The sequence below is a fragment of the Onychostoma macrolepis genome, chromosome 14, assembly GCF_012432095.1.
Source record: "Onychostoma macrolepis isolate SWU-2019 chromosome 14, ASM1243209v1, whole genome shotgun sequence".
NCBI lineage: Eukaryota > Metazoa > Chordata > Actinopteri > Cypriniformes > Cyprinidae > Onychostoma > Onychostoma macrolepis.
The window spans coordinates 6,467,899-6,484,262 of NC_081168.1; the positions used below are offsets into that span (position 1 = coordinate 6,467,899).

The 16,364-nt window shown below is 39.4% G+C and overlaps 1 protein-coding gene and 1 pseudogene across 5 annotated transcripts in view; one reads left to right on the forward strand and one right to left on the reverse strand.

Moving 5' to 3' along the window:
• tenm2a (teneurin transmembrane protein 2a) overlaps positions 1–16,364 on the forward strand; it is a 646,939-nt gene that overhangs the window by 32,557 nt on the left and 598,018 nt on the right. The window lies entirely within an intron of this gene.
• Positions 8,215–11,541, reverse strand: LOC131553963 (uncharacterized protein K02A2.6-like; annotated as a pseudogene).

The following is a 16,364-nucleotide window of genomic DNA, read 5'->3' on the forward strand; positions in this document are numbered from 1 at the left end:
CTGTGTTGAACAGCAGCGCTTTGTTTCCCCAGTCAGGTACTGAAATTGGCAAAATCATACTGTTTTTAGAAGAGCTGAGAATTAATACAAATTTCCTCATTCGATTTCTAATCACAAGCTCTCAATTAAATTAATCTGGGCCTATTTCAGTTATGTCCATTTTGATTGTTCTAGAAAAATGCTGGGTTAAAAATGATCATTGCTGGGTTATTTGTCAGCCCAGTGCTGGGTAAATATTGCACAGAAAACTTTCTGGGTTATATATCAGCTTGCTGGGTTTTATAAGCCATGTAACCCATTTGCTGGATTGTATTTATTTATTTATTTATTTTTTACATAATGCTGGGTCAAACTGATGTTGAAGCTTAGATCATTTTAAATAATAATGTACTCTTAGGCCCAGTCCCATTTCTACCCCTTCCCCTTTCCCCTACCCCTCTGTTTTGCATGTTCACGTGAAAGGATAGGGGTGTCTCGATTCTCTTTTGGTTGGAGGGGTAGGGGTAAGGGTAAGGGCCAGATAGCCCTTCAGACGAAGATTTTTCGGGACCACACTTCAAACGAAGGGCATAAACTGGCTACAGCAGCAACACATAAATGTAAGCATTTTTGTCATTAATAAGATTTTAATGAAAAGTAAACTTTTGTTTTATGTTACATTCAATCATGTGTTCATATTTACGGTCATGTTCTTCAAAGAAATGTTTGCAAAAAATAGTTAAAATTGCTGAACATCATCAGGGGTGCGTTTCCCAAAAACAACTATGGTCGCAAGTTCCGTCGTTACCAATAGAGCTCAATGGAACTAATGACCATAGTTAGCTAACGATGCTTTTGGGAAACGCACCCCAGGGCAATAACCACCATCAACGTTGAGGGTGCTAGTCCCCCAAATAATTAGAAATCGCTAAACTTTTTTCTCAAATACCTGTTGCTAATTCGAGAGAGAGAGCACTTCTGTGCGTCTCTTTTTAAGAGTGAGTTTACTTCAAAAACAGCGATATAAAATGTAGCGATTCAGTGTTTAAGCTGTTATTAATAGAAGTCATGGGGCAGCATTGACAAGTTTATTTACTCCTGAATGTGTGAGCTGTGCGATCTCCGATGTGTGTCAGTAAGCACACCAGTGTGTGTGTTTTTATTGTAGGAGCTAGACGACGTATGATGACGTGTGACTGTATAGTAGTGGTGTCCCAATTCTTAGAGGAATATTTTCACCCCTACCCCTTGACACTCTGTTATATGTATGTGTGTATATACAGTCATGGCCAAAAATATCGGCACCCTTGCAATTCTGTCAGTGTCAGAAAATGCAACCCTTCTCTCAGAAAATTGTTGCAGTTGCAAATGTTTTGGAACTCACATGTTTGTTTATTTTTTTTGTTTGCATTGGAACAACACAAAAAAACAGAGAAGAAAAGTCAAATCTGATACAATTCCACACAGAAGCCAAAAAATGCACTGGACAAAATTTTTGGCACCCTTTACTTAATATTTGGTAGCACCCCCTTTGGAAAAAATAACTGAAATCAATCGCTTCCTGTAACCATGAATGCTTTTCTTACACCTCTCTACTGGAATTTTGGACCACTCTTCTTTTGCAAACTGCTCCAGGTCATTCAGATTTGAAGGATGCCTTCTCCCAACTGCTGTTTTGAGATCTCTCCACAGGTGTTGTATGGGATTCAGATCTGGACTCATTGCTGGCCATTTCAGAAATCTCCAGCACTTTGTTTTGTTGTGTTTCTATACCGGTTTAAAGGTCCAAAAACTCATAATTCACATCTTTATCATCCATAAGTACCTCGCAAACAACGAATGCTTAATTACCTCTTATCTGGATAGATGTTATTAGGAGTTTTGGACGTTTCCTGGCTCAATCAAGTCCGGACCACTTGGGGCTCGATGAGGTTGTGTTCAGGTTCAGATAACTAGTTATTATTAATTAATCACTCAGAGACTTGTTTAAAAAGTTAGCGAATCACCAAAACATTGGCTTCGTTTTATTATATACATGTAACTCATAAGCAAATAACAGCGAGTAGTCTTCACCACGAAATGTCGGCCTCGACAAATAGTCTAACAAGCATTTATATAGTTCTTGCATATCATTTGCATTAATCTCATTGAAACCTCCCATAACTCTTCCACCTCAGTCACTGCTTGTGACTGCCTCCTCCCTTTCAGGCAGGAAGCATGACCTTTGTCTCAGAGTCTGCACAAGTCAATGTCAAAAGTTCAAAAGGAAAAATTACAACATCTAAGTGTGTCTGCATCTATTTTAAACTATAGGAAAAAATTGTAACACCTTCCAAAACATAAACGATACATGAGCACATATGCCTAAACCACAATATAACACCTCTAGAAGGTGTTAAGAGCATCTTATGCCACGGTTAGCTAGAAGTTCCATTTTGCATCAAATTGCAAAATGCATCCCCTTGATTTTTACCGTTATGTTACAAAATAAACAAAGCAACCATATAGCAGTTAGACCTAGAAAGTTATCATTGTCTGTGATCTCAACGTAGGATAGACTTTTACACAGCTTTCAACACTTATATTTTTATAACAGGAGTCTGGAGTTTCACTGTCTCTAAATTATTTGTTAATCTTTGTAATTCAGCTGAAAAATCACATAATTCAATCATCTCTCTTATCAACTTCATTATTCTCTTATTTGTTGATTCTTGCTTTCTCATCAACCTCAGAATTGCCTTCATCTTGAAGATGATCTTTTGGTCCTCCTGCTTTCTCTTGAGCCCGTCTGCGACGTTCCTTCTTCTCCTGTTTCTTGACCTCCCTACTCCAGTTTCGTTGTATCCCTTGAGCTAAAAAATCGTCAAAATCAATTTCTATTTTGTCTGACCTTTTCTTAACGTTACTGTTAGAGGGTTGGTCAGGAAATCGCATATCAGCTAGGTTAGGACTGATACTTACAGTTTGTAACCATTGATTGCTTTTTCGGGTCATTGTCCTGCTGGAAGACCCATGACCTCTGGTGGAGACGCAGCTTTCTGACACTGGCCACTATGATGCATCCCACAGTTCTTTAGTAATCATCAGATTTCATGATACCGTTCACACAGTCAAGGCATCCAGTGCCAGAAGCAGCAAAGCAACCCCAAAACATCTTTGAACCTCCACCATGTTTGACTGTAGGGACTGTGTTCTTTTCTTTGAAGGCCTCATTTCTTTTTCTGTAAACAGTGCCATGATGTACTTTACCAAAAAGCTTTACTTTTGTCTCATCGGTCCAAAGTACATTCTCCCAGAAGGATTGTGGTTTTGTCACATAGGTTTTTGGCAAACTCCAGTCTTGCTTTTTTATGCCTTTGTGTCAGCAGTGGTGTCCTCCTGGGTCTCCTACCATTGCGTCCCTTTTCATTCAGATGGTGACGGATAGTGCGAGCTGACACTGTTGTACCCTGTGTCTGAAGATCAGCTTGAATTTGTTTGGAAGTTAATCGGGGTTCTTTATCCACCTTTTGAACAATCCTTTGTTGTAATTTTTAATTAATTTTGCTCTTCCATCCACATCCAGGGAGGTTAGCTACAGTGCCGTGGGCTGTAAACCTCTTGATATTGCGCACAGTGGACACAGGAACATTAAGATGTCTGGAGATGGACTTGTAGCCTTGAGATTGTCCATGTTTTTCCACAATTTTTCTCCACAGACAACTCTTTACACTTCTTTCTTTTCTCCATGCTCAGTGTGACACACAACACAAAGGTTGGTCAACTTTTCTCCATTTTAACTGGTTGCAAGTGTGATTACTATATTGCCCACACCTGTTACTTGCCACAGGTGTGTCTAAATACAAATTACAGGAGCATCACATGCTTGAAAAGCAATTATTTCTTACAATTTTGACAAGGTGCCAATAATTTTGTCCAGTCCATTTTTGAGTTTTTTTGTGTTGTTGCAGTGCAAACAAAAACAATAAGCACGTGAATACCAAAACATGTGCAATTGGAACAATATTGGACAGAATTGCAAGGGTGCCGATATTTTTGGCCATGACTGTATATGTGTGTGTACATACACACATATACATATACATACATATATATATATATATATATATATATATATATATATATATATATATATATATATATATATATATATATATATATATATACACACACACCCTTGTCATTATACAAATGTATGTCCTCATTTGTCACAAAAGCACGCACACACACACAAAAGTGAGTACACCCCTCACATTTCGGCAATCATTTTAGTATATCTTTTCAAGGGACAATTCTATAGAAATGAAACTTGGATATATTTTAGAGTAGTCAATGTGCAACTTGTATAGCAGTACAGATTTACTCAACATACAGCCATTATTGTCAAAAAAGCTGGCAACAAAAGTGAGTACACCCTAAGTGAAAACAGCTATATGTCGTTTAACCATGCAAAGCCACATGTCCTATTCATCATGTTCATGTTTTTGTCTGCTTGGCAGGACTATACCAATTTGTGTATCTTGTTTTAGAGCAGTTAAAATTTGGTGCTTTGAGTACAATTCTCTCATACTGACCACTGGAGGTTCAACATGGCACCTCGTGGCAAAGAACTCTCTGAGGATTTGAGAATTAAAATTGTTGCTCTCCACAAAGATGGCCGAGGCTATAAGAAGTTCGGTAACACCCTGAAACTGAGTTACAGTACATTGGCCAGTGGCATACAGAGGTTTTCACTGCAACAAGTCGGTTTGCATGGCCGTCGTCCCAGAAGGAAGCCTCTTCTGAAGCTGGCTCACAAAAAAGCCTGCAAACAGTTTGCTGAAGACAACCTGGCCAAGAGTTAAATTACTGGAACCATGTACTGTGGTCTGATGAGACTAAGATAGATGAGGCTGATCTGATGAGGCTCGGATGGTGTCCAGCATGTGTGGCGACGCCCTGGTGAGGAGTACCAAGAAAATTGTATCTTGCCTTACAAGATTACAGTCAAGCATGGTGGTGGTAGCATCATGGCATCATGGTCTGGGGCTGCATGAGTGCTGCTGGTACTGGCAGTTCATTGAGGGAAACATGGATTCCAACATGTACTGTGACATTCTGAAGCAGAAGATGATGCCCTCCCTTCAGAAAATGGGACGAACGGCAGTGGAAGAGGATTCCAGCAACAACCTGCACATCTCTGGTGAACTCCATGCCCAGGAGGATTAAGACAGTGCTAGATAACAATGGTGCCCCTACAAAATATTGACACTTTGGACACAGTTTTGACATGTTCACTTAGGGTGTACTCATTTTTGTTGCCAGTTATTTGGACAATAATGGCTATATGCAATGTTCCCTCTAAGCTGCGCGCGGCCGCACGCTTCTTCCATCGTGGCCGCGCAGAGAAATAATGTGCCGTGTACACACAAAAATGAGTTGGGAAAGCCATTTGATTGTATTCTAGTAATAACAAAATAATTGAAATGCTCGGGTAAACCGCTTATAGAGCTGCTGCCGCTATAGAGTTAGAACTGGTGAATGCGGTTTACAGGTTTCAGAGAAAGAGAATGAAGTGTGCCAAATGAGTCGCTGTAGAAACCGAATACTTCAATGGTTGCGGACGAAATAGCTCAAATCAAAAGCCAACGCAATCGCAATGACGTGAAATAAAACGTCCTGGTGTATTAAAGAAGAGTGGCTTGATTAAGTGCTGGAAATAGCGGATGATGGGCACAGAACGGTAACAAAACTCTGAGATATCTACAGTCACACACAGGTGTATTGTGCAAATTGTACTTCATAGGGATGTTTAGATAGGTATATAAGAATTCACGTTCATGTTTTTTTTTGTATTTTTTTAAATATTTAACTTACAGATCTCAGTTTGAATGCTTCAGTTTGTTTTCTATTCTCTTCTATCAGTTTAAATGCTTCAGTTGTTTTGATATTAGATTATATTATGTTAGGCCTATATTATAAACCTAATAAATAATTGACCTTGTCAGTCACTTATGCTCATCAAGGCTGTATTTGATCAAAATACAGAACCCCCCCCAGTAATATTGTCAACTCTTAGGCTAATGCAATTTCTAATATTGGTTTTCTATTTTAATATAAATAGATTTCTATAATTCTATTTTATATAGTTTATTCCTGTAAAGCCAAGCTGAATTTTCAGCATCATTACTCCACACTTCAGTGTCACATGATCCTTCAGAAATCATTCTAATATTCTGATTTATTATCAGCGTTGAAGCTGTAGTTCTACTTAATATTTTTTGGAACGGATTTTTAAAAATTATTTGATTAGGCTAATAAAAAGTTAAAAAGAACAGCATTAGGCTAATTAAAAATATAAATATTTTCTAACAATACAAGTCTTTACTATCACTTTTTATCCATTTAACACATCCTTGCTGAATAAAAGTATTAATAAAAATAAATAAATAAAGAAATAAGAGAAAATATTTACTGACCCCAAACTTTTGAATAGTAATGTATATTGTAACACAAAATGTATATTTTGAATAAACACTGTTCTTTTTAACTTTTTTATTACTCAAAGAATCCTGAAAAATATCACCGGTCCCAAAAAATATTAAGCGGCACAACTTTTTCCAACATCGATTATAAATTAGCATATTAGAATGATTTCTGAAGGATCATGTGACATTGAAAATTCAGCTTTGTTTCACAGGAATAAATACTATTTTAAAGTATATTAAAATAGAAAACTTTTATTTTAAATTGCAATAATATTTCACAATATTATTTTGTGAAATAATTTTCAGTATTTTTTTATCAAATATATACAGCCTTGATGAGCCTTCTTTAAAAATTTTACCGACTAATGACTTTTGAACGGCAGTGTACTGTAAAAATGTTTTCTCAGGTAACCTAAAATGTACATCATTTAGTTACATCAAGGGTCAAATCAAATATAAATAGCACATTAAAGTCAAAAGTTACACACTTTTTTGTGCACGCGCTGTAGAGGTCTGGTATAAAGAATGTTTTTGCTCAGGTGGCCAAAATGTCTGCCCAATAGTGAAAAGTTTTGCTCAGCAGCAAAAAAAATTAGAGGGAACATTGGCTATATGTTGAGTTATTTTTAGAGGACAGTAAATTTGTACTTCTATACAAGCACATTGACTACTCTAAAATATATCCAAGTTTCATTTGTGTAGTATTGTCCCTTGAGAAGATATACAAAAAAGTTGGCTGAAATGTGAGGGGTGTACTCACTTTTGTGAGATACTATATATCAGTATCAGAGATGTTCACAAGTCTTTAACTTGGAGTCAAGTCTGAAGTCTATTTTTACATGCATTGTATTTATACATTTAGATACATGCGAAGCCATGTGACAGAAAAAATACTGTTTCTGTTCAGGGTTTTCCTCCTGAAATCTATTTTAATATTTTACTTAAAAGCATTATCTACTAAAAACAATGTAGCTACAATAATCAAAACGTTCTCATCTCTTGCCAGAAAAGAAAAATAACTAGCAGTTTCAAAGTTTAAGTTTGAACAGTTAGAGTCATAGGTTATAGATGGATAAATAGATAGTAAGAAAAATAACTATATTTGCAGCATTGTTTTTTCTGCTGTGTTTTAGTGAAAGTAATCTACAATTTTGCTGCTCACAGTGTTTCTGTTGTTAAAATAACTGCGTCATCTGCACAGGCGCGCGTCCGGAGAGAGAAAGAAAGCGCACGGATCTGAAAGGGCGTGTTTGGCTTTAGATAAAAGTACTAGAGGATATAGCCCTGAAAGATATTTGCCATAAACGACGCCAAGCGCTTATTACGTGATCTGCTCTGCTGTTTTGACGCGCTTCTCACTTAAAATGGTGCTGCTGTTATATGGCTCGCGGTCCGCATGGATGCCAGGGTGTGGATGCAGTCCACCTTTTGAATATCAGTTATATAAGTATTTAAGGATAAAAGACTACAGTTGCTTTTAAAATATTCACGAGTCCTTTCCCTCGAGTCAAGTCTGGAGTCATTTCAGGTCAAGTCTTGTTATATATTAAGGAGGCAAAACACCAACAAATGCCATCAACACTCTTTACTTAGGTGAATACATACGACAACACATCACATGACTTAAATACTGGCTTCCAAAATCAGGAACCAATAAGATGCCAGACAATCAATCAAGTAATTACAAATCACATTTCTCCAAATACACCACATTACCTTCCCCTTAAAAGTTAACACCACCTTACCCCATACATTAATTAATTTCTACTTAGTCTCTGAAACATTGTGGTAATTTAATAGTCCGTTTAGAACGTCGCAGACCCACTGGACTTGCAACCAGGGATTCAAGTGGTTCAACTGGTAGTTCAGGCTCACATGCAGCTGTTGATGTCTCAACCAACCCTGAATCTGGGCTGCTAGTTTCAATCATCTCTTTCCCAGGCTCTTGAGTCTCCACTGAGCTCCGTGACCTCAGTTGTTCATCAAAAGTCTCTGAAGAGGAATGGCGTGGTCTCAATTGATCACCATGCCGTCTATACACAGTGGTCGATAATGGATCACGCACCTTGTAAGACACAGGTCCAGTCTGCTGCACAACCACTCCAGATAACCACTTTGGATCTCCTCCCACTGTATTGCGCAAGAAAACAGATTCATTCACAGTAAAAGATCTTTCTCGTGCCTGATAATCATGTAGATTTTTTTTGCAAATATCGTTTCCTGCGAACAGTTTCATGAATGTTTGGTTTTAGAAAATCCAACCTGGTGCGGACATGTCTCTTCAAGAACAGATCAGACAGTGACTGACCTGTGGTGCAATTTGGGGTGGTACGATAGCGCAATAAAAATAAAGATATCTTATCATCAATGCACATTTGTTCATTATTCAGTTTTTTCATGCCCATCTTAAATGTCTGGACATACCTCAGCTAATCCATTGGTGGCTGGATGTTTGGGTGCAGCAGTAGTGTGCAAAATACCATTCTGTTTCACAAATCTTCGAAATTCATCAGAAGTAAAAGTTGTCGCATTGTCAGTCACTATTTGTTCAGGTAATCCATATGCAGAAAACAATCTCTTCAGTCTGGTAATTGTAGCTTGCGAGGTAATTTGTGACATGCAAAGACTTCTAACCACTTGGAATAAGCATCCACTATGACCATGAACATATTATTCAGAAAAGGACCAGCAAAATCTATATGCAACCGTCTCCAGCACTCACCTGGAAATTCCCACGGATGCAGAGGAACTTGACTTGGCATTTGTTGTTCTTGTTGACAGACTACACACTCTTTACAACTTCTTTCCACATCCAAATCAATTTTTGGCCACCACACATATTTACGAGCCAAAGCTTTCATTTTAACAATGCCAGGGTGTCCTGAATGAATTTCACGCAACACTGATTTCTGAAATTTGAATGGGACAATCACTCGTGTGCCCCAAAACACACACCCCTGTTCTGCTGATAATTCATAATTTTTAGCATGAAACACTTTCAAATCCTCTGACACGTCACTTGGCCAGCCTTCCATTACATACTGGTAAACTTTAGAAAGCTTTTGGTCTGTTCTAGTCGCTCTGGCAATCTGTGATGCATTAAGAGGAGCCTCTTGCAGATGATTAGTCAGAAAAAAGTTGATATGCGCTGAAATGGCTTCTTTGCCCACATCCGTGATTTCAGGCAAGGGAACTCTTGACAAACCATCAGCATTTCCATGATTTTCTGCCTTACGATAACAAATGTGGTAATCATAAGCTGACAAGATGATAGCCCACCGCTGAATGCGAGCCGCAGCCATCATTGGGAAATGCTTATGTTCCCCAAACAAAGTCACTAAAGGTCTGTGATCAGTCATCAAATTAAATGATCTTCCCCACAGATATTGATGGAATTTCTTAACTCCATAAATGACACTCAATGCTTCTTTCTCAATTTGTGAATATTTCTTTTCCGCAGGAGATAAGGTACGGGAAGCATATGCAATAGGGTGTTCCTCACCATTTGGCATCGTATGCTGCAGCACTGCGCCAATTCCGTAAGCTGAAGCATCACATGCTAAAGTCAAAGATAACTGAGGATCATGGTGTACTAACACTTTATCACTGGTCAACAGTTCTTTGCACTTATCAAAAGCACCTTGTTCTTTCTTTCCCCACTGCCAAACCACTTGTTCTTTCAACAGCCTATACAGTGGTGCAAGCACGGTGCTCTGGTGTGGTACAAAACGTCCATAATAATTTACCAGGCCTAAAAAGGCTCGCAGTTCTTTCACATTTAAAGGTGCTGGTGCATCTTGAATAGCCCTCACCTTGTCCTTTGTCGGATACACTCCTCTTCCATCGATCACATGACCCAGATATTCAATTCGTGTCTGCCCCCACTCACACTTACATTTTTTTACTTTTAATCCCGAGTCTTGTAGACGCTGTAGAACTTTACAGAGGGTTACTAGATGTTCTTGTTCATCTTTACCCACTATTAGCAAATCATCCAAATATACAACAACTTTCAGGTCTTTTACCAAATTTTCCATAATCCGCTGGAAAATAGAAGGGGCTGAACGAATGCCAAATGCCAGACGATTATAAACATAGAGTCCCTTGTGTGTATTAATTGTTGTATATTTCTTTGAATCATCATCCAGCAAAACCTGTTGGTAAGCTTGAGGTAAGTCGATCTTAGAAAACACCTTCCCTCCACTGAGAGTGGATAAGACTTCTTCCATTCGTGGTAAAGGATACACTTCCGTATTGGCAGCTTGGTAACTTTATAATCCCCACATAAACGAATTGTAGAATCTTTTTTAATCACAGGGACGACTGGAGCAGCCCACTCACTGAATGTTACTGGAGATATAATATTTGCTTCCTCCAATCGATCAATTTCTTTCTCCACACGTTCTTTCATAGCAAAAGGTAGAGGTCGACTTTTATAAAACCTCTGGTTTCACTGAAATCGTAGCTTTAATATCCTTTAGAGTGCCTAATTCATTCTTAAAAACTTCACTATACTTCTCAAGCACTTCTTGAATAGATCCAGGCTGTTTAGTTTGACTCACAAATCGAATTTCTTTCCAATTCAACTTAATTTTCTGGAGCCAATTCCTTCCACACAAATTTGGTCCATTTCCTCCCACTACAATTAATGGTAACTCTTTTACTTGATCTTCATATTGCACAGTAACTTTGAATTGGCCCAAAACTGGAATGTTTTCACCTGTATACGTTTTTAACTTTACTCGAGCTCCCTCCAGTGGCACATGAGCGAATAAGTGCTTGTACCTTGCATGTGACATAATACTCACAGCAGCTCCTGTATCAACTTCCATCAATAAATCCTGCTGATTCACAGTAAAATTCACCTGGAACCTTTGTTTTTCAGTGTCACTTAACAGAGAGAACATTTCCAATTCTGGCTCCTCAGCATACATATAGGCCGTAATTTTGTGCCTATTCTGTTGCTCATGCGATTTATTCACATGTGACTTCTCTTTTACTCTGCACGCTTTTTTTGTATGGCCCATCTTTCCACAATGATGGCATTTAGCATTCTTAAAATAACATTCTTGAGCGTTATGATTTCTGCCTTTACAACGATAGCATGCAGATCTCTGTTGGTGGATAATTTTTTCGTTTACCTTATACACCGTTGCCGCTGAATCCTCTATTTTCCTCAGCTGTTGCGTGTCCCGATCAGCTGTTTCCATGCTAAGAGCAATTTCAAATGCTCGTGCAAAAGTGAGCGCGTCCTCCGAAAGCAATCTCCGTTGGAATTCCACTAACAAAGCGATCACGTAAGGATTCGTCCAAATTTGCACCAAAATCACATTTCGACGCACATTGTTTGAGTTCAGCAACATACTGGGACACCGTTTCATGAGGCTTTTGTACACAATGCTGGAATCGGAAGTGTTCAGCGATTATCAATGGTTTTGGTTCAAAATGGGCCTGCAGGATACTGACAATTTCTCTACATGTTTTATCCTTTGGTTTTTGCGGTTGAACCAAATTCCGTACCAATCCATAAGTAGAAGCTCCCATAACACTCAGCAACGTCGCCACTTGCTCCGCATCATCCACATCATTAGCAATCATGAAGAGTTCCACTCGCTCAATATATGCAGACCAGGATTCATTTTCTGGTTTATACTCATCCAATCTTCCGATTTGGGCCATACTCTTTCACATAACTTTTCCTCGTCGCCAATTTATGTTATATATTAAGGAGGCAAACCACCAACAAATGCCATCAACACTCTTTACTTAGATGAATACATACAACACTACAATACATCACATGACTTAAATACTGGCTTCCAAAATCAGGAACCAATAAGATGCCAGACAATCAATCAAGTAATTACAAATCACATTTCTCCAAATACACCACAAGTCTGAAGTCTATAAAAATGCAACTCGATCCAAAATAAACAGGGGGTCTGGTGTCCTCATCGTGCTGCGGGGCTTGTGAAGGAGGGCAGTGTTCTGGAAGGGAGGGTCCAGGTAAGGGGCGGAGTCCGGCGGCTGCACGCGCCAGTAGCCCCTCACTGCAGAACAAAAGATCCAGGGGGCGGAGTTGGATCCACATCCAGGGGGTGGAGATTGGTAGGTTTAGGGGTGGGGATGGGTGGGTTTAGGTCTATGTAAGGTGGGAGGAGTTGGATCTAGATCCAACTCCACCCCCTGGATCTTGTGTTCTGCAGTGAGGACCATCTCGCACGCGCTCCCACTTGGGTCCGGGGCGCAAGGGGCGGCGGCTCTTCCTCTTGGTCCACGGCAGTCGGCGGGACTTGTTCGGCCCGCCATCCTGGCCCGACGGCCGTAACACGGGTGCGACTTTCGTCCGGACCGCGGGTTCGGCAGCTCACGTCTCTGGTGGCGCGGAAGTCCCTCTACGCTCCCTTCCTGGATCCACGAGGACACCAGCGTGCGTGCGTGCGTGCGTGCGTGCACGGGGGAAGAGACCTGTCTCTCGAGGAGAGGCGCGCTCGGCATTTAAACAGCGGCGGTGATGAGGCTCCATTCAGTTCAGGTGTGCCTCATCACACGCCGCCAGCCCTAGCGAATTCAGCGCCCCTCCTCTCTCGCACACCCACTCCTGTCGGGAGCCTGGTGAAGGGCGGCGAATAAGGGGGGAGGCAGCCGATTCGTCACAAGTAATATATATATATATATTAGGGGTGTTGCGGTTCACAAAATTCACGGTTCGATACGATACGATAACAGTGGTAATGGTGTAACGTTTTCGATACAGCAAAAAGAAAGAAAAACCATAGAAATTTCCTTTTTTGAACAATGATGGAGCTATGCTTGACCCATCTTCTGGGGTGTCTTCTTAGCAGCATATAAAACAAAAATAGCTCTGGTTTGAAGTATTCCAGCTGTTGTAGCCTATTGTCATGTAGCAGATTAATCTTTTCCAATAAGTTTAAATTCACTTTAACTTTTATGGGCAGTTTTTACCTTTTATAAAGCCTTTTTATTTTTATTTTTTCTAAAAGTGTGCATCACCTTTTGAGTCCATTTTTAAATTTAGTCAGTCAATAAGACATTTGGGCTGTTACCAAGCAAATTAAGTCAGTATTGACAAAATTCACCTTTGCAATACAGAGGAAACATAGAAGTTGCATCTGAATGGCAATTAGATGCTTTCACACACTGTATAATGCAGCTCAGAGGGACATGTAATGCTTTAACCTGCAGTAACAAATGCATAATGTTTTGATAAAACGTGGATAACTGATGTTTGAAATTAAGAAATTAAAAGATACTTTAAATGTGAATTTAAATCCACCAGCAGGTGGCAGCAAGTCACTGTTAATAAGTGAGTCATTGCAATTGAACCAAATCATTTAAAGGGTTGATTCATTCAGGAACAAAACACCTTCATGTTGCTCAGAGACACAAAACAGTGCTGTGGCTGTGTTTGGATTTATTTTTCTTGGCGATACTGAGCAAAAACAGGCAAATACAGGTGCATCTCAATAAATTAGAATGTCGTGAAAAAGTTTTTTCTTGTAAGTTTTCTTGTAAGTTATTTCAAAAAGTGAAACTTTCATATATATTAGATTCATTGCATGTAAAGTAAAACATTTCAAAAGTTTTTTTTTGTTTTGTTTTAATTTTGATGATTAGAGCTTACAGCTCATGAAAGTCAAAAATCAGTATCTCAAAATATTAGAATATTTGCATTTGAGTTTCAATTAATGACCATCCCTACAGTATAAATTCCGGGTATCTCTTGTTCTTTGAAACCACAATAATGGAGAAGACTGCTGACTTGGCAGTGATCCAGAAGACGATCATTGACACCCTCCACAAAGAGGGTAAGTCACAGAGGGTCATTACTGAAAGGTGTGGCTCTTTACAGAGTGCTGTATCAAAGCATATTAAATGCAAAGTTGACTGGAAGGAATAATTTGGGTAGGAAAAGGTGCACAGGCAACAGGGATGACTGCAAGCTTGAGAATACTGTCAAGCAAAGCTGATTCAAACACTTGTGAAAGCTTCACAAGGAGTGGACTGAAGCTGGAGTCAGTGCATCAAGAGTCACCACGCTCAGATGTCTTCAGGAAAAGGGCTACCAAGCCACCTCTGAACCAGAGACAACGTCAGAAGCGTCTTACCTGGGCTGTGGAGAAAAAGAACTGGACTGTTGCTCAGTGGTCCAAAGTCCTCTTTTCAGATGAAAGTAAATTTTGCATTTCATTTGGAAATCAAGGTCCCAGAGTCTGGATGAAGAGTGGAGAGGCACAGAATCCATGTTGCTTGAAGTCCAGTGTGAAGTTTCCACAGTCAGTGATGATTTGGGCTATCATGTCATCTGCTGGTGTTGGTCCACTGTGTTTACTGAAGTCCACAGTCAACGCAGTCATCTACCAGGAGATTTTAGAGCACTTCATGCTTCCTTCTGTTGACAAGCTTTATGGAGATGCTGATTTCATTTTCCAGCAGGACTTGGCACCTGCCCACACTGCCAAAGGTACCAAAAGCTGGTTCAATGACCATGGTGTTACTGTGCTTGATTGGCCAGCAAACTCACCTGACCTGAACCCCATAGAGAATTTATGGGGTATTGTCAAGAGATGAGAGACACCAGACCCAACAATGCAGATAACCTGAAGGCTGCTATCAAAGCAACCTGGGCTTCCATACCACCTCAGCAGTGCCACAAACTGATCACCCCCATGCCACGCTGAATTGAGGGAGTAATTAAAGCAAAAGGAGTCCCTACCAAGTATTGAGTACATATACAGTAAATGAACATAGTTTCCAGAAGGCCAACAATTCACTAAAAATGTTTTTTTTATTGGTCTTATGAAGTATTCTTATTTGTTGAGATAAATGTGAGCCAAAATCATCACAATTAAAAGAACCAAAGACTTAAACTACTTCAGTATGTGTGCATTGAATTTATTTAATGCACGAGTTTCACAATTTGAGTTGAATTACTGAAATAAATGAACTTTTCCACAACATTCTAATTTATTGAGATGCACCTGTATGCTGTCTAAAACGTAAATCTCTTAATTAACTTCTGGCTTATTGAATTGTGGTAAAAATAATTTGTAATCATGCTGATTTTTGGAGGAAAAAAGGCACTCTTCTGTGATATTGATTAACTATATGAAATTATGTAAATATACATTTTCTGCCCCCATATCTTGAATTTTGTGATCATTGTAAAAGCATTTTAATAGACTGAATCATGCAGCGAAAGAATGCACTCTAAATACACACTCGCACTAATTTAACCTAATAGAATAATATGCGAATCCTTCGGTTTGTGATGCGTACCGAACCGAAAGCCTCGTACCGAATGGTTCAGTACGAATACGTGTATCGTTACACCCCTAATATATATGTATATACAGTCATGGCCAAAAATATTGGCACCCTTGGTAATTATGATCAAAGAAGGCTGTGAAAATTAATCTGCATTGTTAATCCTTTTGATCTTTTATTAAAAAAATTCACAAACATTCATTGAATAATAAGAATTTAAAATGGAGGGGAAATATCATTACCATTAAATATCATACCAACGCTTGGTGCGCTCATGAAGCTCAGACAGCCTGGATTTCGGACAGCACTGCCTAGCATCCATCTGGCGAATCTCGGCTCTCTACCGAACAAAACGGATGAACTCCTTCTGCTCTGCCGGACAAATAAGGATTTCTCACACTCTGCTGCTCTGTGTTTCATGGAAACCTGGCTGAATGACGCCATTCCAGACAGCGCGTTAAGTCTGCCGAGCTTTCACCTCTTTAGACCGGACCGCAACTCAGAATCAACGGGAAAATCGTGCAGCAGCGGGACATGCTTTTACATCAATGAGAGGTGGTGTACAGATGTAACAGTGTTAAAGAAGATGTGCTGTTCACATCTAGAAATGCTCTTCATTAACTGCAAGCC